Raw genomic sequence first — 21,136 nt, 5'->3', positions numbered from 1 at the left:
TGGCGCCACTCTTACCTCTCGGTACACTAAGGGGCGAATCTGTGGCCACAATAAAATGAAAGATTCTGTCGTGTGTTTGTCGATTTTTGATCTCTCCCAGTCGTTTCTCGCACCTGCCCTCTACATATATGCCCATTTCCAAGCGTCAGCTTTCGCGTCAGCCGAGCAAAGTCGAGACAAGTCGACACATGGAGACACACGATGCTGAGAAACGAAACCCGCAGACTAGCGCCATGGCAGCACGGACTGAGACGAGGGGCGAAGGAAAACTATTCGTACCGCGACAGTTCACAGTTTCGAAGATCGCGTTTCGTTACGTGGAATACCCGTAGAAGAAAAAGGTACGTTTTGTGCGGTGGCCGGCGGTGGCCGGGAATCGAACCCGGATCAACTGCTTGGGAAGCAACCATGCTGACCGTTACACCACCACCGCGTTGTGCTGCGTCCCACCCACGCCCTCATGTGTCGGCTACCCTCCTGCCACCAGAGGCCGAAGGCGATGGCGCTGTAGGCGCTCAACGCCAGGGCGGAGGTGAGCACATCTGAACGCAGTGCGTAGGTGCTGCTAGGGCGATGTAGTGAAGCTAGAAGCAGAACTGACAGCCGTTGAAAAACTGCCCTTTAATTTACAGCAGGGCGATAAAACAAATATCTAATGTGACGTACTTACTGATGATCCAGAGACGATGCAGCATATGTGTGCCAATCCAGAAGTAGAAAGCGCCTAAGTATCACAATATTAAGTTGGTTAGTTTGATGCTCGCCTGGAGCATATCATTAGCTTCCCCTGAGGGCGAAATGCACAGCGTAGCCGTTGCTAGGTAACGGCCTTTTGTGTCGTTTTTTGTTTTCTCTGCGTCAATGTGAATATTGATAACTACAGTTCTGCTCGTTCCACTCAAGACAGATGGCGACGGAAAACAATGGTTTAAGGCACCATGTTTAAGCTGTGGTTCCCGAAAGGGAGGTTTGTGGTGCAACCTCACATCTGACAACTCGTTTTAAATACTCTAAAACCAACGTAATTCCTTCACACAAGGAAAGAAAACACGCTAATTTCGCCGTCAGGCTCTGGAGATATTCCTTGAAAGGACGGTAGTAGAGACTTTGCGCTCACACGTCAGATTGGCCGAGCGGTCTAAGGCGCCAGATTTAAGCTCTGGTTCCCTAAGGGGAGCGTGGGTTCGAACCCCACATCTGACAATGCATTTTAGATATTCCAAAACTACCAATTTCATACATGCGGGAAAACAAGTAAATTACGCGGGAACAGGTTCCACAGATACTACTAGAGACGGCAGTGACTATGGTGCTTGCCTTGCAAGTCTGATTGTCTGGCGGTCAGAAAGAATGGAAAGCTGCTAGGAGACATGGCTTTCGCCACGAGGCCAGGATTCGATTCCCGGTAGCCGAACATACTTTTGCTTGCTGTGTCTTGGTTATTCTCACAGCATTTACGATATCTTTGTGTTGTGGTTTTTGGGGTCCAAGCATCAGGCGAGCAAACGTGAAGGAAAGCAGATATGTGTTTAAATGAGAGTCAGGGCAGTAATAAAGGTGGATGAGACGGTGGATCGGGTATTGGACTGCAGACGTGCCACATTGCGTAGCTCGATAGCTGAGTAAGTTAGAGCGTCGTGCTGTGAACACAAAGGCCACGTATTCGACCGCACCAAGTGCCGTTTCATTTTTCTCCCCTAAAAGACAATGCTTCCTCCAGCGTGACACTGCCAGGTAAATAACAAGCGATCTTCACAAGAAGTAAGATGTTTACACGTTGCGCGATACTGTCGCCAACGGCCATACCGCGCGTAGTGCAGCGGTTCTCGTATGTTCACCGGCGTTAAGATTCGTTGGCCGTGGTTAGTACTTGGATGCGTGCTCGGCTGGGAACTCGATGTGCTGTTCGCTTCTTTCATTTTGCATTTTTCCTTCGGTTTCGCTGTTGCTTAGCGATAATGATGCGGTCCCGCACGCTGGCGCCACTCTTACCTCTCGGTACACTAAGGGGCGAATCTGTGGCCACAATAAAATGAAAGATTCTGTCGTGTGTTTGTCGATTTTTGATCTCTCCCAGTCGTTTCTCGCACCTGCCCTCTACATATATGCCCATTTCCAAGCGTCAGCTTTCGCGTCAGCCGAGCAAAGTCGAGACAAGTCGACACATGGAGACACACGATGCTGAGAAACGAAACCCGCAGACTAGCGCCATGGCAGCACGGACTGAGACGAGGGGCGAAGGAAAACTATTCGTACCGCGACAGTTCACAGTTTCGAAGATCGCGTTTCGTTACGTGGAATACCCGTAGAAGAAAAAGGTACGTTTTGTGCGGTGGCCGGGAATCGAACCCGGATCAACTGCTTGGGAAGCAACCATGCTGACCGTTACACCACCACCGCGTTGTGCTGCGTCCTACCCACGCCCTCATGTGTCGGCTACCCTCCTGCCACCAGAGGCCGAAGGCGATGGCGCTGTAGGCGCTCAACGCCAGGGCGGAGGTGAGCACATCTGAACGCAGTGCGTAGGTGCTGCTAGGGCGATGTAGTGAAGCTAGAAGCAGAACTGACAGCCGTTGAAAAACTGCCCTTTAATTTACAGCAGGGCGATAAAACAAATATCTAATGTGACGTACTTACTGATGATCCAGAGACGATGCAGCATATGTGTGCCAATCCAGAAGTAGAAAGCGCCTAAGTATCACAATATTAAGTTGGTTAGTTTGATGCTCGCCTGGAGCATATCATTAGCTTCCCCTGAGGGCGAAATGCACAGCGTAGCCGTTGCTAGGTAACGGCCTTTTGTGTCGTTTTTTGTTTTCTCTGCGTCAATGTGAATATTGATAACTACAGTTCTGCTCGTTCCACTCAAGACAGATGGCGACGGAAAACAATGGTTTAAGGCACCATGTTTAAGCTGTGGTTCCCGAAAGGGAGGTTTGTGGTGCAACCTCACATCTGACAACTCGTTTTAAATACTCTAAAACCAACGTAATTCCTTCACACAAGGAAAGAAAACACGCTAATTTCGCCGTCAGGCTCTGGAGATATTCCTTGAAAGGACGGTAGTAGAGACTTTGCGCTCACACGTCAGATTGGCCGAGCGGTCTAAGGCGCCAGATTTAAGCTCTGGTTCCCTAAGGGGAGCGTGGGTTCGAACCCCACATCTGACAATGCATTTTAGATATTCCAAAACTACCAATTTCATACATGCGGGAAAACAAGTAAATTACGCGGGAACAGGTTCCACAGATACTACTAGAGACGGCAGTGACTATGGTGCTTGCCTTGCAAGTCTGATTGTCTGGCGGTCAGAAAGAATGGAAAGCTGCTAGGAGACATGGCTTTCGCCACGAGGCCAGGATTCGATTCCCGGTAGCCGAACATACTTTTGCTTGCTGTGTCTTGGTTATTCTCACAGCATTTACGATATCTTTGTGTTGTGGTTTTTGGGGTCCAAGCATCAGGCGAGCAAACGTGAAGGAAAGCAGATATGTGTTTAAATGAGAGTCAGGGCAGTAATAAAGGTGGATGAGACGGTGGATCGGGTATTGGACTGCAGACGTGCCACATTGCGTAGCTCGATAGCTGAGTAAGTTAGAGCGTCGTGCTGTGAACACAAAGGCCACGTATTCGACCGCACCAAGTGCCGTTTCATTTTTCTCCCCTAAAAGACAATGCTTCCTCCAGCGTGACACTGCCAGGTAAATAACAAGCGATCTTCACAAGAAGTAAGATGTTTACACGTTGCGCGATACTGTCGCCAACGGCCATACCGCGCGTAGTGCAGCGGTTCTCGTATGTTCACCGGCGTTAAGATTCGTTGGCCGTGGTTAGTACTTGGATGCGTGCTCGGCTGGGAACTCGATGTGCTGTTCGCTTCTTTCATTTTGCATTTTTCCTTCGGTTTCGCTGTTGCTTAGCGATAATGATGCGGTCCCGCACGCTGGCGCCACTCTTACCTCTCGGTACACTAAGGGGCGAATCTGTGGCCACAATAAAATGAAAGATTCTGTCGTGTGTTTGTCGATTTTTGATCTCTCCCAGTCGTTTCTCGCACCTGCCCTCTACATATATGCCCATTTCCAAGCGTCAGCTTTCGCGTCAGCCGAGCAAAGTCGAGACAAGTCGACACATGGAGACACACGATGCTGAGAAACGAAACCCGCAGACTAGCGCCATGGCAGCACGGACTGAGACGAGGGGCGAAGGAAAACTATTCGTACCGCGACAGTTCACAGTTTCGAAGATCGCGTTTCGTTACGTGGAATACCCGTAGAAGAAAAAGGTACGTTTTGTGCGGTGGCCGGGAATCGAACCCGGATCAACTGCTTGGGAAGCAACCATGCTGACCGTTACACCACCACCGCGTTGTGCTGCGTCCCACCCACGCCCTCATGTGTCGGCTACCCTCCTGCCACCAGAGGCCGAAGGCGATGGCGCTGTAGGCGCTCAACGCCAGGGCGGAGGTGAGCACATCTGAACGCAGTGCGTAGGTGCTGCTAGGGCGATGTAGTGAAGCTAGAAGCAGAACTGACAGCCGTTGAAAAACTGCCCTTTAATTTACAGCAGGGCGATAAAACAAATATCTAATGTGACGTACTTACTGATGATCCAGAGACGATGCAGCATATGTGTGCCAATCCAGAAGTAGAAAGCGCCTAAGTATCACAATATTAAGTTGGTTAGTTTGATGCTCGCCTGGAGCATATCATTAGCTTCCCCTGAGGGCGAAATGCACAGCGTAGCCGTTGCTAGGTAACGGCCTTTTGTGTCGTTTTTTGTTTTCTCTGCGTCAATGTGAATATTGATAACTACAGTTCTGCTCGTTCCACTCAAGACAGATGGCGACGGAAAACAATGGTTTAAGGCACCATGTTTAAGCTGTGGTTCCCGAAAGGGAGGTTTGTGGTGCAACCTCACATCTGACAACTCGTTTTAAATACTCTAAAACCAACGTAATTCCTTCACACAAGGAAAGAAAACACGCTAATTTCGCCGTCAGGCTCTGGAGATATTCCTTGAAAGGACGGTAGTAGAGACTTTGCGCTCACACGTCAGATTGGCCGAGCGGTCTAAGGCGCCAGATTTAAGCTCTGGTTCCCTAAGGGGAGCGTGGGTTCGAACCCCACATCTGACAATGCATTTTAGATATTCCAAAACTACCAATTTCATACATGCGGGAAAACAAGTAAATTACGCGGGAACAGGTTCCACAGATACTACTAGAGACGGCAGTGACTATGGTGCTTGCCTTGCAAGTCTGATTGTCTGGCGGTCAGAAAGAATGGAAAGCTGCTAGGAGACATGGCTTTCGCCACGAGGCCAGGATTCGATTCCCGGTAGCCGAACATACTTTTGCTTGCTGTGTCTTGGTTATTCTCACAGCATTTACGATATCTTTGTGTTGTGGTTTTTGGGGTCCAAGCATCAGGCGAGCAAACGTGAAGGAAAGCAGATATGTGTTTAAATGAGAGTCAGGGCAGTAATAAAGGTGGATGAGACGGTGGATCGGGTATTGGACTGCAGACGTGCCACATTGCGTAGCTCGATAGCTGAGTAAGTTAGAGCGTCGTGCTGTGAACACAAAGGCCACGTATTCGACCGCACCAAGTGCCGTTTCATTTTTCTCCCCTAAAAGACAATGCTTCCTCCAGCGTGACACTGCCAGGTAAATAACAAGCGATCTTCACAAGAAGTAAGATGTTTACACGTTGCGCGATACTGTCGCCAACGGCCATACCGCGCGTAGTGCAGCGGTTCTCGTATGTTCACCGGCGTTAAGATTCGTTGGCCGTGGTTAGTACTTGGATGCGTGCTCGGCTGGGAACTCGATGTGCTGTTCGCTTCTTTCATTTTGCATTTTTCCTTCGGTTTCGCTGTTGCTTAGCGATAATGATGCGGTCCCGCACGCTGGCGCCACTCTTACCTCTCGGTACACTAAGGGGCGAATCTGTGGCCACAATAAAATGAAAGATTCTGTCGTGTGTTTGTCGATTTTTGATCTCTCCCAGTCGTTTCTCGCACCTGCCCTCTACATATATGCCCATTTCCAAGCGTCAGCTTTCGCGTCAGCCGAGCAAAGTCGAGACAAGTCGACACATGGAGACACACGATGCTGAGAAACGAAACCCGCAGACTAGCGCCATGGCAGCACGGACTGAGACGAGGGGCGAAGGAAAACTATTCGTACCGCGACAGTTCACAGTTTCGAAGATCGCGTTTCGTTACGTGGAATACCCGTAGAAGAAAAAGGTACGTTTTGTGCGGTGGCCGGGAATCGAACCCGGATCAACTGCTTGGGAAGCAACCATGCTGACCGTTACACCACCACCGCGTTGTGCTGCGTCCCACCCACGCCCTCATGTGTCGGCTACCCTCCTGCCACCAGAGGCCGAAGGCGATGGCGCTGTAGGCGCTCAACGCCAGGGCGGAGGTGAGCACATCTGAACGCAGTGCGTAGGTGCTGCTAGGGCGATGTAGTGAAGCTAGAAGCAGAACTGACAGCCGTTGAAAAACTGCCCTTTAATTTACAGCAGGGCGATAAAACAAATATCTAATGTGACGTACTTACTGATGATCCAGAGACGATGCAGCATATGTGTGCCAATCCAGAAGTAGAAAGCGCCTAAGTATCACAATATTAAGTTGGTTAGTTTGATGCTCGCCTGGAGCATATCATTAGCTTCCCCTGAGGGCGAAATGCACAGCGTAGCCGTTGCTAGGTAACGGCCTTTTGTGTCGTTTTTTGTTTTCTCTGCGTCAATGTGAATATTGATAACTACAGTTCTGCTCGTTCCACTCAAGACAGATGGCGACGGAAAACAATGGTTTAAGGCACCATGTTTAAGCTGTGGTTCCCGAAAGGGAGGTTTGTGGTGCAACCTCACATCTGACAACTCGTTTTAAATACTCTAAAACCAACGTAATTCCTTCACACAAGGAAAGAAAACACGCTAATTTCGCCGTCAGGCTCTGGAGATATTCCTTGAAAGGACGGTAGTAGAGACTTTGCGCTCACACGTCAGATTGGCCGAGCGGTCTAAGGCGCCAGATTTAAGCTCTGGTTCCCTAAGGGGAGCGTGGGTTCGAACCCCACATCTGACAATGCATTTTAGATATTCCAAAACTACCAATTTCATACATGCGGGAAAACAAGTAAATTACGCGGGAACAGGTTCCACAGATACTACTAGAGACGGCAGTGACTATGGTGCTTGCCTTGCAAGTCTGATTGTCTGGCGGTCAGAAAGAATGGAAAGCTGCTAGGAGACATGGCTTTCGCCACGAGGCCAGGATTCGATTCCCGGTAGCCGAACATACTTTTGCTTGCTGTGTCTTGGTTATTCTCACAGCATTTACGATATCTTTGTGTTGTGGTTTTTGGGGTCCAAGCATCAGGCGAGCAAACGTGAAGGAAAGCAGATATGTGTTTAAATGAGAGTCAGGGCAGTAATAAAGGTGGATGAGACGGTGGATCGGGTATTGGACTGCAGACGTGCCACATTGCGTAGCTCGATAGCTGAGTAAGTTAGAGCGTCGTGCTGTGAACACAAAGGCCACGTATTCGACCGCACCAAGTGCCGTTTCATTTTTCTCCCCTAAAAGACAATGCTTCCTCCAGCGTGACACTGCCAGGTAAATAACAAGCGATCTTCACAAGAAGTAAGATGTTTACACGTTGCGCGATACTGTCGCCAACGGCCATACCGCGCGTAGTGCAGCGGTTCTCGTATGTTCACCGGCGTTAAGATTCGTTGGCCGTGGTTAGTACTTGGATGCGTGCTCGGCTGGGAACTCGATGTGCTGTTCGCTTCTTTCATTTTGCATTTTTCCTTCGGTTTCGCTGTTGCTTAGCGATAATGATGCGGTCCCGCACGCTGGCGCCACTCTTACCTCTCGGTACACTAAGGGGCGAATCTGTGGCCACAATAAAATGAAAGATTCTGTCGTGTGTTTGTCGATTTTTGATCTCTCCCAGTCGTTTCTCGCACCTGCCCTCTACATATATGCCCATTTCCAAGCGTCAGCTTTCGCGTCAGCCGAGCAAAGTCGAGACATGGAGACACACGATGCTGAGAAACGAAACCCGCAGACTAGCGCCATGGCAGCACGGACTGAGACGAGGGGCGAAGGAAAACTATTCGTACCGCGACAGTTCACAGTTTCGAAGATCGCGTTTCGTTACGTGGAATACCCGTAGAAGAAAAAGGTACGTTTTGTGCGGTGGCCGGGAATCGAACCCGGATCAACTGCTTGGGAAGCAACCATGCTGACCGTTACACCACCACCGCGTTGTGCTGCGTCCCACCCACGCCCTCATGTGTCGGCTACCCTCCTGCCACCAGAGGCCGAAGGCGATGGCGCTGTAGGCGCTCAACGCCAGGGCGGAGGTGAGCACATCTGAACGCAGTGCGTAGGTGCTGCTAGGGCGATGTAGTGAAGCTAGAAGCAGAACTGACAGCCGTTGAAAAACTGCCCTTTAATTTACAGCAGGGCGATAAAACAAATATCTAATGTGACGTACTTACTGATGATCCAGAGACGATGCAGCATATGTGTGCCAATCCAGAAGTAGAAAGCGCCTAAGTATCACAATATTAAGTTGGTTAGTTTGATGCTCGCCTGGAGCATATCATTAGCTTCCCCTGAGGGCGAAATGCACAGCGTAGCCGTTGCTAGGTAACGGCCTTTTGTGTCGTTTTTTGTTTTCTCTGCGTCAATGTGAATATTGATAACTACAGTTCTGCTCGTTCCACTCAAGACAGATGGCGACGGAAAACAATGGTTTAAGGCACCATGTTTAAGCTGTGGTTCCCGAAAGGGAGGTTTGTGGTGCAACCTCACATCTGACAACTCGTTTTAAATACTCTAAAACCAACGTAATTCCTTCACACAAGGAAAGAAAACACGCTAATTTCGCCGTCAGGCTCTGGAGATATTCCTTGAAAGGACGGTAGTAGAGACTTTGTGCTCACACGTCAGATTGGCCGAGCGGTCTAAGGCGCCAGATTTAAGCTCTGGTTCCCTAAGGGGAGCGTGGGTTCGAACCCCACATCTGACAATGCATTTTAGATATTCCAAAACTACCAATTTCATACATGCGGGAAAACAAGTAAATTACGCGGGAACAGGTTCCACAGATACTACTAGAGACGGCAGTGACTATGGTGCTTGCCTTGCAAGTCTGATTGTCTGGCGGTCAGAAAGAATGGAAAGCTGCTAGGAGACATGGCTTTCGCCACGAGGCCAGGATTCGATTCCCGGTAGCCGAACATACTTTTGCTTGCTGTGTCTTGGTTATTCTCACAGCATTTACGATATCTTTGTGTTGTGGTTTTTGGGGTCCAAGCATCAGGCGAGCAAACGTGAAGGAAAGCAGATATGTGTTTAAATGAGTGTCAGGGCAGTAATAAAGGTGGATGAGACGGTGGATCGGGTATTGGACTGCAGACGTGCCACATTGCGTAGCTCGATAGCTGAGTAAGTTAGAGCGTCGTGCTGTGAACACAAAGGCCACGTATTCGACCGCACCAAGTGCCGTTTCATTTTTCTCCCCTAAAAGACAATGCTTCCTCCAGCGTGACACTGCCAGGTAAATAACAAGCGATCTTCACAAGAAGTAAGATGTTTACACGTTGCGCGATACTGTCGCCAACGGCCATACCGCGCGTAGTGCAGCGGTTCTCGTATGTTCACCGGCGTTAAGATTCGTTGGCCGTGGTTAGTACTTGGATGCGTGCTCGGCTGGGAACTCGATGTGCTGTTCGCTTCTTTCATTTTGCATTTTTCCTTCGGTTTCGCTGTTGCTTAGCGATAATGATGCGGTCCCGCACGCTGGCGCCACTCTTACCTCTCGGTACACTAAGGGGCGAATCTGTGGCCACAATAAAATGAAAGATTCTGTCGTGTGTTTGTCGATTTTTGATCTCTCCCAGTCGTTTCTCGCACCTGCCCTCTACATATATGCCCATTTCCAAGCGTCAGCTTTCGCGTCAGCCGAGCAAAGTCGAGACAAGTCGACACATGGAGACACACGATGCTGAGAAACGAAACCCGCAGACTAGCGCCATGGCAGCACGGACTGAGACGAGGGGCGAAGGAAAACTATTCGTACCGCGACAGTTCACAGTTTCGAAGATCGCGTTTCGTTACGTGGAATACCCGTAGAAGAAAAAGGTACGTTTTGTGCGGTGGCCGGGAATCGAACCCGGATCAACTGCTTGGGAAGCAACCATGCTGACCGTTACACCACCACCGCGTTGTGCTGCGTCCCACCCACGCCCTCATGTGTCGGCTACCCTCCTGCCACCAGAGGCCGAAGGCGATGGCGCTGTAGGCGCTCAACGCCAGGGCGGAGGTGAGCACATCTGAACGCAGTGCGTAGGTGCTGCTAGGGCGATGTAGTGAAGCTAGAAGCAGAACTGACAGCCGTTGAAAAACTGCCCTTTAATTTACAGCAGGGCGATAAAACAAATATCTAATGTGACGTACTTACTGATGATCCAGAGACGATGCAGCATATGTGTGCCAATCCAGAAGTAGAAAGCGCCTAAGTATCACAATATTAAGTTGGTTAGTTTGATGCTCGCCTGGAGCATATCATTAGCTTCCCCTGAGGGCGAAATGCACAGCGTAGCCGTTGCTAGGTAACGGCCTTTTGTGTCGTTTTTTGTTTTCTCTGCGTCAATGTGAATATTGATAACTACAGTTCTGCTCGTTCCACTCAAGACAGATGGCGACGGAAAACAATGGTTTAAGGCACCATGTTTAAGCTGTGGTTCCCGAAAGGGAGGTTTGTGGTGCAACCTCACATCTGACAACTCGTTTTAAATACTCTAAAACCAACGTAATTCCTTCACACAAGGAAAGAAAACACGCTAATTTCGCCGTCAGGCTCTGGAGATATTCCTTGAAAGGACGGTAGTAGAGACTTTGTGCTCACACGTCAGATTGGCCGAGCGGTCTAAGGCGCTAGATTTAAGCTCTGGTTCCCTAAGGGGAGCGTGGGTTCGAACCCCACATCTGACAATGCATTTTAGATATTCCAAAACTACCAATTTCATACATGCGGGAAAACAAGTAAATTACGCGGGAACAGGTTCCACAGATACTACTAGAGACGGCAGTGACTATGGTGCTTGCCTTGCAAGTCTGATTGTCTGGCGGTCAGAAAGAATGGAAAGCTGCTAGGAGACATGGCTTTCGCCACGAGGCCAGGATTCGATTCCCGGTAGCCGAACATACTTTTGCTTGCTGTGTCTTGGTTATTCTCACAGCATTTACGATATCTTTGTGTTGTGGTTTTTGGGGTCCAAGCATCAGGCGAGCAAACGTGAAGGAAAGCAGATATGTGTTTAAATGAGTGTCAGGGCAGTAATAAAGGTGGATGAGACGGTGGATCGGGTATTGGACTGCAGACGTGCCACATTGCGTAGCTCGATAGCTGAGTAAGTTAGAGCGTCGTGCTGTGAACACAAAGGCCACGTATTCGACCGCACCAAGTGCCGTTTCATTTTTCTCCCCTAAAAGACAATGCTTCCTCCAGCGTGACACTGCCAGGTAAATAACAAGCGATCTTCACAAGAAGTAAGATGTTTACACGTTGCGCGATACTGTCGCCAACGGCCATACCGCGCGTAGTGCAGCGGTTCTCGTATGTTCACCGGCGTTAAGATTCGTTGGCCGTGGTTAGTACTTGGATGCGTGCTCGGCTGGGAACTCGATGTGCTGTTCGCTTCTTTCATTTTGCATTTTTCCTTCGGTTTCGCTGTTGCTTAGCGATAATGATGCGGTCCCGCACGCTGGCGCCACTCTTACCTCTCGGTACACTAAGGGGCGAATCTGTGGCCACAATAAAATGAAAGATTCTGTCGTGTGTTTGTCGATTTTTGATCTCTCCCAGTCGTTTCTCGCACCTGCCCTCTACATATATGCCCATTTCCAAGCGTCAGCTTTCGCGTCAGCCGAGCAAAGTCGAGACATGGAGACACACGATGCTGAGAAACGAAACCCGCAGACTAGCGCCATGGCAGCACGGACTGAGACGAGGGGCGAAGGAAAACTATTCGTACCGCGACAGTTCACAGTTTCGAAGATCGCGTTTCGTTACGTGGAATACCCGTAGAAGAAAAAGGTACGTTTTGTGCGGTGGCCGGGAATCGAACCCGGATCAACTGCTTGGGAAGCAACCATGCTGACCGTTACACCACCACCGCGTTGTGCTGCGTCCCACCCACGCCCTCATGTGTCGGCTACCCTCCTGCCACCAGAGGCCGAAGGCGATGGCGCTGTAGGCGCTCAACGCCAGGGCGGAGGTGAGCACATCTGAACGCAGTGCGTAGGTGCTGCTAGGGCGATGTAGTGAAGCTAGAAGCAGAACTGACAGCCGTTGAAAAACTGCCCTTTAATTTACAGCAGGGCGATAAAACAAATATCTAATGTGACGTACTTACTGATGATCCAGAGACGATGCAGCATATGTGTGCCAATCCAGAAGTAGAAAGCGCCTAAGTATCACAATATTAAGTTGGTTAGTTTGATGCTCGCCTGGAGCATATCATTAGCTTCCCCTGAGGGCGAAATGCACAGCGTAGCCGTTGCTAGGTAACGGCCTTTTGTGTCGTTTTTTGTTTTCTCTGCGTCAATGTGAATATTGATAACTACAGTTCTGCTCGTTCCACTCAAGACAGATGGCGACGGAAAACAATGGTTTAAGGCACCATGTTTAAGCTGTGGTTCCCGAAAGGGAGGTTTGTGGTGCAACCTCACATCTGACAACTCGTTTTAAATACTCTAAAACCAACGTAATTCCTTCACACAAGGAAAGAAAACACGCTAATTTCGCCGTCAGGCTCTGGAGATATTCCTTGAAAGGACGGTAGTAGAGACTTTGCGCTCACACGTCAGATTGGCCGAGCGGTCTAAGGCGCCAGATTTAAGCTCTGGTTCCCTAAGGGGAGCGTGGGTTCGAACCCCACATCTGACAATGCATTTTAGATATTCCAAAACTACCAATTTCATACATGCGGGAAAACAAGTAAATTACGCGGGAACAGGTTCCACAGATACTACTAGAGACGGCAGTGACTATGGTGCTTGCCTTGCAAGTCTGATTGTCTGGCGGTCAGAAAGAATGGAAAGCTGCTAGGAGACATGGCTTTCGCCACGAGGCCAGGATTCGATTCCCGGTAGCCGAACATACTTTTGCTTGCTGTGTCTTGGTTATTCTCACAGCATTTACGATATCTTTGTGTTGTGGTTTTTGGGGTCCAAGCATCAGGCGAGCAAACGTGAAGGAAAGCAGATATGTGTTTAAATGAGAGTCAGGGCAGTAATAAAGGTGGATGAGACGGTGGATCGGGTATTGGACTGCAGACGTGCCACATTGCGTAGCTCGATAGCTGAGTAAGTTAGAGCGTCGTGCTGTGAACACAAAGGCCACGTATTCGACCGCACCAAGTGCCGTTTCATTTTTCTCCCCTAAAAGACAATGCTTCCTCCAGCGTGACACTGCCAGGTAAATAACAAGCGATCTTCACAAGAAGTAAGATGTTTACACGTTGCGCGATACTGTCGCCAACGGCCATACCGCGCGTAGTGCAGCGGTTCTCGTATGTTCACCGGCGTTAAGATTCGTTGGCCGTGGTTAGTACTTGGATGCGTGCTCGGCTGGGAACTCGATGTGCTGTTCGCTTCTTTCATTTTGCATTTTTCCTTCGGTTTCGCTGTTGCTTAGCGATAATGATGCGGTCCCGCACGCTGGCGCCACTCTTACCTCTCGGTACACTAAGGGGCGAATCTGTGGCCACAATAAAATGAAAGATTCTGTCGTGTGTTTGTCGATTTTTGATCTCTCCCAGTCGTTTCTCGCACCTGCCCTCTACATATATGCCCATTTCCAAGCGTCAGCTTTCGCGTCAGCCGAGCAAAGTCGAGACAAGTCGACACATGGAGACACACGATGCTGAGAAACGAAACCCGCAGACTAGCGCCATGGCAGCACGGACTGAGACGAGGGGCGAAGGAAAACTATTCGTACCGCGACAGTTCACAGTTTCGAAGATCGCGTTTCGTTACGTGGAATACCCGTAGAAGAAAAAGGTACGTTTTGTGCGGTGGCCGGGAATCGAACCCGGATCAACTGCTTGGGAAGCAACCATGCTGACCGTTACACCACCACCGCGTTGTGCTGCGTCCCACCCACGCCCTCATGTGTCGGCTACCCTCCTGCCACCAGAGGCCGAAGGCGATGGCGCTGTAGGCGCTCAACGCCAGGGCGGAGGTGAGCACATCTGAACGCAGTGCGTAGGTGCTGCTAGGGCGATGTAGTGAAGCTAGAAGCAGAACTGACAGCCGTTGAAAAACTGCCCTTTAATTTACAGCAGGGCGATAAAACAAATATCTAATGTGACGTACTTACTGATGATCCAGAGACGATGCAGCATATGTGTGCCAATCCAGAAGTAGAAAGCGCCTAAGTATCACAATATTAAGTTGGTTAGTTTGATGCTCGCCTGGAGCATATCATTAGCTTCCCCTGAGGGCGAAATGCACAGCGTAGCCGTTGCTAGGTAACGGCCTTTTGTGTCGTTTTTTGTTTTCTCTGCGTCAATGTGAATATTGATAACTACAGTTCTGCTCGTTCCACTCAAGACAGATGGCGACGGAAAACAATGGTTTAAGGCACCATGTTTAAGCTGTGGTTCCCGAAAGGGAGGTTTGTGGTGCAACCTCACATCTGACAACTCGTTTTAAATACTCTAAAACCAACGTAATTCCTTCACACAAGGAAAGAAAACACGCTAATTTCGCCGTCAGGCTCTGGAGATATTCCTTGAAAGGACGGTAGTAGAGACTTTGTGCTCACACGTCAGATTGGCCGAGCGGTCTAAGGCGCCAGATTTAAGCTCTGGTTCCCTAAGGGGAGCGTGGGTTCGAACCCCACATCTGACAATGCATTTTAGATATTCCAAAACTACCAATTTCATACATGCGGGAAAACAAGTAAATTACGCGGGAACAGGTTCCACAGATACTACTAGAGACGGCAGTGACTATGGTGCTTGCCTTGCAAGTCTGATTGTCTGGCGGTCAGAAAGAATGGAAAGCTGCTAGGAGACATGGCTTTCGCCACGAGGCCAGGATTCGATTCCCGGTAGCCGAACATACTTTTGCTTGCTGTGTCTTGGTTATTCTCACAGCATTTACGATATCTTTGTGTTGTGGTTTTTGGGGTCCAAGCATCAGGCGAGCAAACGTGAAGGAAAGCAGATATGTGTTTAAATGAGTGTCAGGGCAGTAATAAAGGTGGATGAGACGGTGGATCGGGTATTGGACTGCAGACGTGCCACATTGCGTAGCTCGATAGCTGAGTAAGTTAGAGCGTCGTGCTGTGAACACAAAGGCCACGTATTCGACCGCACCAAGTGCCGTTTCATTTTTCTCCCCTAAAAGACAATGCTTCCTCCAGCGTGACACTGCCAGGTAAATAACAAGCGATCTTCACAAGAAGTAAGATGTTTACACGTTGCGCGATACTGTCGCCAACGGCCATACCGCGCGTAGTGCAGCGGTTCTCGTATGTTCACCGGCGTTAAGATTCGTTGGCCGTGGTTAGTACTTGGATGCGTGCTCGGCTGGGAACTCGATGTGCTGTTCGCTTCTTTCATTTTGCATTTTTCCTTCGGTTTCGCTGTTGCTTAGCGATAATGATGCGGTCCCGCACGCTGGCGCCACTCTTACCTCTCGGTACACTAAGGGGCGAATCTGTGGCCACAATAAAATGAAAGATTCTGTCGTGTGTTTGTCGATTTTTGATCTCTCCCAGTCGTTTCTCGCACCTGCCCTCTACATATATGCCCATTTCCAAGCGTCAGCTTTCGCGTCAGCCGAGCAAAGTCGAGACATGGAGACACACGATGCTGAGAAACGAAACCCGCAGACTAGCGCCATGGCAGCACGGACTGAGACGAGGGGCGAAGGAAAACTATTCGTACCGCGACAGTTCACAGTTTCGAAGATCGCGTTTCGTTACGTGGAATACCCGTAGAAGAAAAAGGTACGTTTTGTGCGGTGGCCGGGAATCGAACCCGGATCAACTGCTTGGGAAGCAACCATGCTGACCGTTACACCACCACCGCGTTGTGCTGCGTCCCACCCACGCCCTCATGTGTCGGCTACCCTCCTGCCACCAGAGGCCGAAGGCGATGGCGCTGTAGGCGCTCAACGCCAGGGCGGAGGTGAGCACATCTGAACGCAGTGCGTAGGTGCTGCTAGGGCGATGTAGTGAAGCTAGAAGCAGAACTGACAGCCGTTGAAAAACTGCCCTTTAATTTACAGCAGGGCGATAAAACAAATATCTAATGTGACGTACTTACTGATGATCCAGAGACGATGCAGCATATGTGTGCCAATCCAGAAGTAGAAAGCGCCTAAGTATCACAATATTAAGTTGGTTAGTTTGATGCTCGCCTGGAGCATATCATTAGCTTCCCCTGAGGGCGAAATGCACAGCGTAGCCGTTGCTAGGTAACGGCCTTTTGTGTCGTTTTTTGTTTTCTCTGCGTCAATGTGAATATTGATAACTACAGTTCTGCTCGTTCCACTCAAGACAGATGGCGACGGAAAACAATGGTTTAAGGCACCATGTTTAAGCTGTGGTTCCCGAAAGGGAGGTTTGTGGTGCAACCTCACATCTGACAACTCGTTTTAAATACTCTAAAACCAACGTAATTCCTTCACACAAGGAAAGAAAACACGCTAATTTCGCCGTCAGGCTCTGGAGATATTCCTTGAAAGGACGGTAGTAGAGACTTTGCGCTCACACGTCAGATTGGCCGAGCGGTCTAAGGCGCCAGATTTAAGCTCTGGTTCCCTAAGGGGAGCGTGGGTTCGAACCCCACATCTGACAATGCATTTTAGATATTCCAAAACTACCAATTTCATACATGCGGGAAAACAAGTAAATTACGCGGGAACAGGTTCCACAGATACTACTAGAGACGGCAGTGACTATGGTGCTTGCCTTGCAAGTCTGATTGTCTGGCGGTCAGAAAGAATGGAAAGCTGCTAGGAGACATGGCTTTCGCCACGAGGCCAGGATTCGATTCCCGGTAGCCGAACATACTTTTGCTTGCTGTGTCTTGGTTATTCTCACAGCATTTACGATATCTTTGTGTTGTGGTTTTTGGGGTCCAAGCATCAGGCGAGCAAACGTGAAGGAAAGCAGATATGTGTTTAAATGAGAGTCAGGGCAGTAATAAAGGTGGATGAGACGGTGGATCGGGTATTGGACTGCAGACGTGCCACATTGCGTAGCTCGATAGCTGAGTAAGTTAGAGCGTCGTGCTGTGAACACAAAGGCCACGTATTCGACCGCACCAAGTGCCGTTTCATTTTTCTCCCCTAAAAGACAATGCTTCCTCCAGCGTGACACTGCCAGGTAAATAACAAGCGATCTTCACAAGAAGTAAGATGTTTACACGTTGCGCGATACTGTCGCCAACGGCCATACCGCGCGTAGTGCAGCGGTTCTCGTATGTTCACCGGCGTTAAGATTCGTTGGCCGTGGTTAGTACTTGGATGCGTGCTCGGCTGGGAACTCGATGTGCTGTTCGCTTCTTTCATTTTGCATTTTTCCTTCGGTTTCGCTGTTGCTTAGCGATAATGATGCGGTCCCGCACGCTGGCGCCACTCTTACCTCTCGGTACACTAAGGGGCGAATCTGTGGCCACAATAAAATGAAAGATTCTGTCGTGTGTTTGTCGATTTTTGATCTCTCCCAGTCGTTTCTCGCACCTGCCCTCTACATATATGCCCATTTCCAAGCGTCAGCTTTCGCGTCAGCCGAGCAAAGTCGAGACAAGTCGACACATGGAGACACACGATGCTGAGAAACGAAACCCGCAGACTAGCGCCATGGCAGCACGGACTGAGACGAGGGGCGAAGGAAAACTATTCGTACCGCGACAGTTCACAGTTTCGAAGATCGCGTTTCGTTACGTGGAATACCCGTAGAAGAAAAAGGTACGTTTTGTGCGGTGGCCGGGAATCGAACCCGGATCAACTGCTTGGGAAGCAACCATGCTGACCGTTACACCACCACCGCGTTGTGCTGCGTCCCACCCACGCCCTCATGTGTCGGCTACCCTCCTGCCACCAGAGGCCGAAGGCGATGGCGCTGTAGGCGCTCAACGCCAGGGCGGAGGTGAGCACATCTGAACGCAGTGCGTAGGTGCTGCTAGGGCGATGTAGTGAAGCTAGAAGCAGAACTGACAGCCGTTGAAAAACTGCCCTTTAATTTACAGCAGGGCGATAAAACAAATATCTAATGTGACGTACTTACTGATGATCCAGAGACGATGCAGCATATGTGTGCCAATCCAGAAGTAGAAAGCGCCTAAGTATCACAATATTAAGTTGGTTAGTTTGATGCTCGCCTGGAGCATATCATTAGCTTCCCCTGAGGGCGAAATGCACAGCGTAGCCGTTGCTAGGTAACGGCCTTTTGTGTCGTTTTTTGTTTTCTCTGCGTCAATGTGAATATTGATAACTACAGTTCTGCTCGTTCCACTCAAGACAGATGGCGACGGAAAACAATGGTTTAAGGCACCATGTTTAAGCTGTGGTTCCCGAAAGGGAGGTTTGTGGTGCAACCTCACATCTGACAACTCGTTTTAAATACTCTAAAACCAACGTAATTCCTTCACACAAGGAAAGAAAACACGCTAATTTCGCCGTCAGGCTCTGGAGATATTCCTTGAAAGGACGGTAGTAGAGACTTTGCGCTCACACGTCAGATTGGCCGAGCGGTCTAAGGCGCCAGATTTAAGCTCTGGTTCCCTAAGGGGAGCGTGGGTTCGAACCCCACATCTGACAATGCATTTTAGATATTCCAAAACTACCAATTTCATACATGCGGGAAAACAAGTAAATTACGCGGGAACAGGTTCCACAGATACTACTAGAGACGGCAGTGACTATGGTGCTTGCCTTGCAAGTCTGATTGTCTGGCGGTCAGAAAGAATGGAAAGCTGCTAGGAGACATGGCTTTCGCCACGAGGCCAGGATTCGATTCCCGGTAGCCGAACATACTTTTGCTTGCTGTGTCTTGGTTATTCTCACAGCATTTACGATATCTTTGTGTTGTGGTTTTTGGGGTCCAAGCATCAGGCGAGCAAACGTGAAGGAAAGCAGATATGTGTTTAAATGAGAGTCAGGGCAGTAATAAAGGTGGATGAGACGGTGGATCGGGTATTGGACTGCAGACGTGCCACATTGCGTAGCTCGATAGCTGAGTAAGTTAGAGCGTCGTGCTGTGAACACAAAGGCCACGTATTCGACCGCACCAAGTGCCGTTTCATTTTTCTCCCCTAAAAGACAATGCTTCCTCCAGCGTGACACTGCCAGGTAAATAACAAGCGATCTTCACAAGAAGTAAGATGTTTACACATTGCGCGATACTGTCGCCAACGGCCATACCGCGCGTAGTGCAGCGGTTCTCGTATGTTCACCGGCGTTAAGATTCGTTGGCCGTGGTTAGTACTTGGATGCGTGCTCGGCTGGGAACTCGATGTGCTGTTCGCTTCTTTCATTTTGCATTTTTCCTTCGGTTTCGCTGTTGCTTAGCGATAATGATGCGGTCCCGCACGCTGGCGCCACTCTTACCTCTCGGTACACTAAGGGGCGAATCTGTGGCCACAATAAAATGAAAGATTCTGTCGTGTGTTTGTCGATTTTTGATCTCTCCCAGTCGTTTCTCGCACCTGCCCTCTACATATATGCCCATTTCCAAGCGTCAGCTTTCGCGTCAGCCGAGCAAAGTCGAGACAAGTCGACACATGGAGACACACGATGCTGAGAAACGAAACCCGCAGACTAGCGCCATGGCAGCACGGACTGAGACGAGGGGCGAAGGAAAACTATTCGTACCGCGACAGTTCACAGTTTCGAAGATCGCGTTTCGTTACGTGGAATACCCGTAGAAGAAAAAGGTACGTTTTGTGCGGTGGCCGGGAATCGAACCCGGATCAACTGCTTGGGAAGCAACCATGCTGACCGTTACACCACCACCGCGTTGTGCTGCGTCCCACCCACGCCCTCATGTGTCGGCTACCCTCCTGCCACCAGAGGCCGAAGGCGATGGCGCTGTAGGCGCTCAACGCCAGGGCGGAGGTGAGCACATCTGAACGCAGTGCGTAGGTGCTGCTAGGGCGATGTAGTGAAGCTAGAAGCAGAACTGACAGCCGTTGAAAAACTGCCCTTTAATTTACAGCAGGGCGATAAAACAAATATCTAATGTGACGTACTTACTGATGATCCAGAGACGATGCAGCATATGTGTGCCAATCCAGAAGTAGAAAGCGCCTAAGTATCACAATATTAAGTTGGTTAGTTTGATGCTCGCCTGGAGCATATCATTAGCTTCCCCTGAGGGCGAAATGCACAGCGTAGCCGTTGCTAGGTAACGGCCTTTTGTGTCGTTTTTTGTTTTCTCTGCGTCAATGTGAATATTGATAACTACAGTTCTGCTCGTTCCACTCAAGACAGATGGCGACGGAAAACAATGGTTTAAGGCACCATGTTTAAGCTGTGGTTCCCGAAAGGGAGGTTTGTGGTGCAACCTCACATCTGACAACTCGTTTTAAATACTCTAAAACCAACGTAATTCCTTCACACAAGGAAAGAAAACACGCTAATTTCGCCGTCAGGCTCTGGAGATATTCCTTGAAAGGACGGTAGTAGAGACTTTGTGCTCACACGTCAGATTGGCCGAGCGGTCTAAGGCGCCAGATTTAAGCTCTGGTTCCCTAAGGGGAGCGTGGGTTCGAACCCCACATCTGACAATGCATTTTAGATATTCCAAAACTACCAATTTCATACATGCGGGAAAACAAGTAAATTACGCGGGAACAGGTTCCACAGATACTACTAGAGACGGCAGTGACTATGGTGCTTGCCTTGCAAGTCTGATTGTCTGGCGGTCAGAAAGAATGGAAAGCTGCTAGGAGACATGGCTTTCGCCACGAGGCCAGGATTCGATTCCCGGTAGCCGAACATACTTTTGCTTGCTGTGTCTTGGTTATTCTCACAGCATTTACGATATCTTTGTGTTGTGGTTTTTGGGGTCCAAGCATCA

The 21,136-nt window shown here is 49.5% G+C and overlaps 22 non-coding genes across 22 annotated transcripts; 11 read left to right on the top strand and 11 right to left on the bottom strand.

Moving 5' to 3' along the window:
• Nucleotides 1-361: 361 nt before the first annotated feature.
• Nucleotides 362-433, bottom strand: Trnag-ccc (transfer RNA glycine (anticodon CCC)). The gene has a single exon. It is a non-coding gene; the product is annotated as a tRNA-Gly (tRNA).
• Nucleotides 434-1,119: 686 nt separating this feature from the next.
• Trnal-uaa (transfer RNA leucine (anticodon UAA)) lies at nucleotides 1,120-1,203 on the top strand. The gene has a single exon. It is a non-coding gene; the product is annotated as a tRNA-Leu (tRNA).
• Nucleotides 1,204-2,328: 1,125 nt separating this feature from the next.
• Nucleotides 2,329-2,400, bottom strand: Trnag-ccc (transfer RNA glycine (anticodon CCC)). The gene has a single exon. It is a non-coding gene; the product is annotated as a tRNA-Gly (tRNA).
• Nucleotides 2,401-3,086: 686 nt separating this feature from the next.
• On the top strand, nucleotides 3,087-3,170 carry Trnal-uaa (transfer RNA leucine (anticodon UAA)). The gene has a single exon. It is a non-coding gene; the product is annotated as a tRNA-Leu (tRNA).
• Nucleotides 3,171-4,295: 1,125 nt separating this feature from the next.
• Nucleotides 4,296-4,367, bottom strand: Trnag-ccc (transfer RNA glycine (anticodon CCC)). Its single transcript has one exon. It is a non-coding gene; the product is annotated as a tRNA-Gly (tRNA).
• A 686-nt stretch (nucleotides 4,368-5,053) lies between these two features.
• On the top strand, nucleotides 5,054-5,137 carry Trnal-uaa (transfer RNA leucine (anticodon UAA)). The gene has a single exon. It is a non-coding gene; the product is annotated as a tRNA-Leu (tRNA).
• Nucleotides 5,138-6,262: 1,125 nt separating this feature from the next.
• Nucleotides 6,263-6,334, bottom strand: Trnag-ccc (transfer RNA glycine (anticodon CCC)). The gene has a single exon. It is a non-coding gene; the product is annotated as a tRNA-Gly (tRNA).
• A 686-nt stretch (nucleotides 6,335-7,020) lies between these two features.
• Trnal-uaa (transfer RNA leucine (anticodon UAA)) lies at nucleotides 7,021-7,104 on the top strand. The gene has a single exon. It is a non-coding gene; the product is annotated as a tRNA-Leu (tRNA).
• A 1,115-nt stretch (nucleotides 7,105-8,219) lies between these two features.
• Trnag-ccc (transfer RNA glycine (anticodon CCC)) lies at nucleotides 8,220-8,291 on the bottom strand. The gene has a single exon. It is a non-coding gene; the product is annotated as a tRNA-Gly (tRNA).
• A 686-nt stretch (nucleotides 8,292-8,977) lies between these two features.
• Nucleotides 8,978-9,061, top strand: Trnal-uaa (transfer RNA leucine (anticodon UAA)). The gene has a single exon. It is a non-coding gene; the product is annotated as a tRNA-Leu (tRNA).
• Nucleotides 9,062-10,186: 1,125 nt separating this feature from the next.
• Nucleotides 10,187-10,258, bottom strand: Trnag-ccc (transfer RNA glycine (anticodon CCC)). Its single transcript has one exon. It is a non-coding gene; the product is annotated as a tRNA-Gly (tRNA).
• A 686-nt stretch (nucleotides 10,259-10,944) lies between these two features.
• Trnal-uaa (transfer RNA leucine (anticodon UAA)) lies at nucleotides 10,945-11,028 on the top strand. The gene has a single exon. It is a non-coding gene; the product is annotated as a tRNA-Leu (tRNA).
• A 1,115-nt stretch (nucleotides 11,029-12,143) lies between these two features.
• Nucleotides 12,144-12,215, bottom strand: Trnag-ccc (transfer RNA glycine (anticodon CCC)). The gene has a single exon. It is a non-coding gene; the product is annotated as a tRNA-Gly (tRNA).
• A 686-nt stretch (nucleotides 12,216-12,901) lies between these two features.
• Trnal-uaa (transfer RNA leucine (anticodon UAA)) lies at nucleotides 12,902-12,985 on the top strand. Its single transcript has one exon. It is a non-coding gene; the product is annotated as a tRNA-Leu (tRNA).
• A 1,125-nt stretch (nucleotides 12,986-14,110) lies between these two features.
• Nucleotides 14,111-14,182, bottom strand: Trnag-ccc (transfer RNA glycine (anticodon CCC)). Its single transcript has one exon. It is a non-coding gene; the product is annotated as a tRNA-Gly (tRNA).
• Nucleotides 14,183-14,868: 686 nt separating this feature from the next.
• On the top strand, nucleotides 14,869-14,952 carry Trnal-uaa (transfer RNA leucine (anticodon UAA)). The gene has a single exon. It is a non-coding gene; the product is annotated as a tRNA-Leu (tRNA).
• Nucleotides 14,953-16,067: 1,115 nt separating this feature from the next.
• On the bottom strand, nucleotides 16,068-16,139 carry Trnag-ccc (transfer RNA glycine (anticodon CCC)). Its single transcript has one exon. It is a non-coding gene; the product is annotated as a tRNA-Gly (tRNA).
• A 686-nt stretch (nucleotides 16,140-16,825) lies between these two features.
• Trnal-uaa (transfer RNA leucine (anticodon UAA)) lies at nucleotides 16,826-16,909 on the top strand. The gene has a single exon. It is a non-coding gene; the product is annotated as a tRNA-Leu (tRNA).
• A 1,125-nt stretch (nucleotides 16,910-18,034) lies between these two features.
• On the bottom strand, nucleotides 18,035-18,106 carry Trnag-ccc (transfer RNA glycine (anticodon CCC)). The gene has a single exon. It is a non-coding gene; the product is annotated as a tRNA-Gly (tRNA).
• Nucleotides 18,107-18,792: 686 nt separating this feature from the next.
• On the top strand, nucleotides 18,793-18,876 carry Trnal-uaa (transfer RNA leucine (anticodon UAA)). Its single transcript has one exon. It is a non-coding gene; the product is annotated as a tRNA-Leu (tRNA).
• Nucleotides 18,877-20,001: 1,125 nt separating this feature from the next.
• On the bottom strand, nucleotides 20,002-20,073 carry Trnag-ccc (transfer RNA glycine (anticodon CCC)). Its single transcript has one exon. It is a non-coding gene; the product is annotated as a tRNA-Gly (tRNA).
• A 686-nt stretch (nucleotides 20,074-20,759) lies between these two features.
• Trnal-uaa (transfer RNA leucine (anticodon UAA)) lies at nucleotides 20,760-20,843 on the top strand. The gene has a single exon. It is a non-coding gene; the product is annotated as a tRNA-Leu (tRNA).
• Nucleotides 20,844-21,136: the final 293 nt, after the last annotated feature.

Source organism: Schistocerca serialis, unplaced genomic scaffold (genome assembly GCF_023864345.2).
Source record: "Schistocerca serialis cubense isolate TAMUIC-IGC-003099 unplaced genomic scaffold, iqSchSeri2.2 HiC_scaffold_613, whole genome shotgun sequence".
Lineage (NCBI taxonomy): Eukaryota > Metazoa > Arthropoda > Insecta > Orthoptera > Acrididae > Schistocerca > Schistocerca serialis.
The sequence above is the reverse complement of the archived record's forward strand: the minus strand, read 5'-3'. Positions and strand labels throughout refer to the sequence as shown.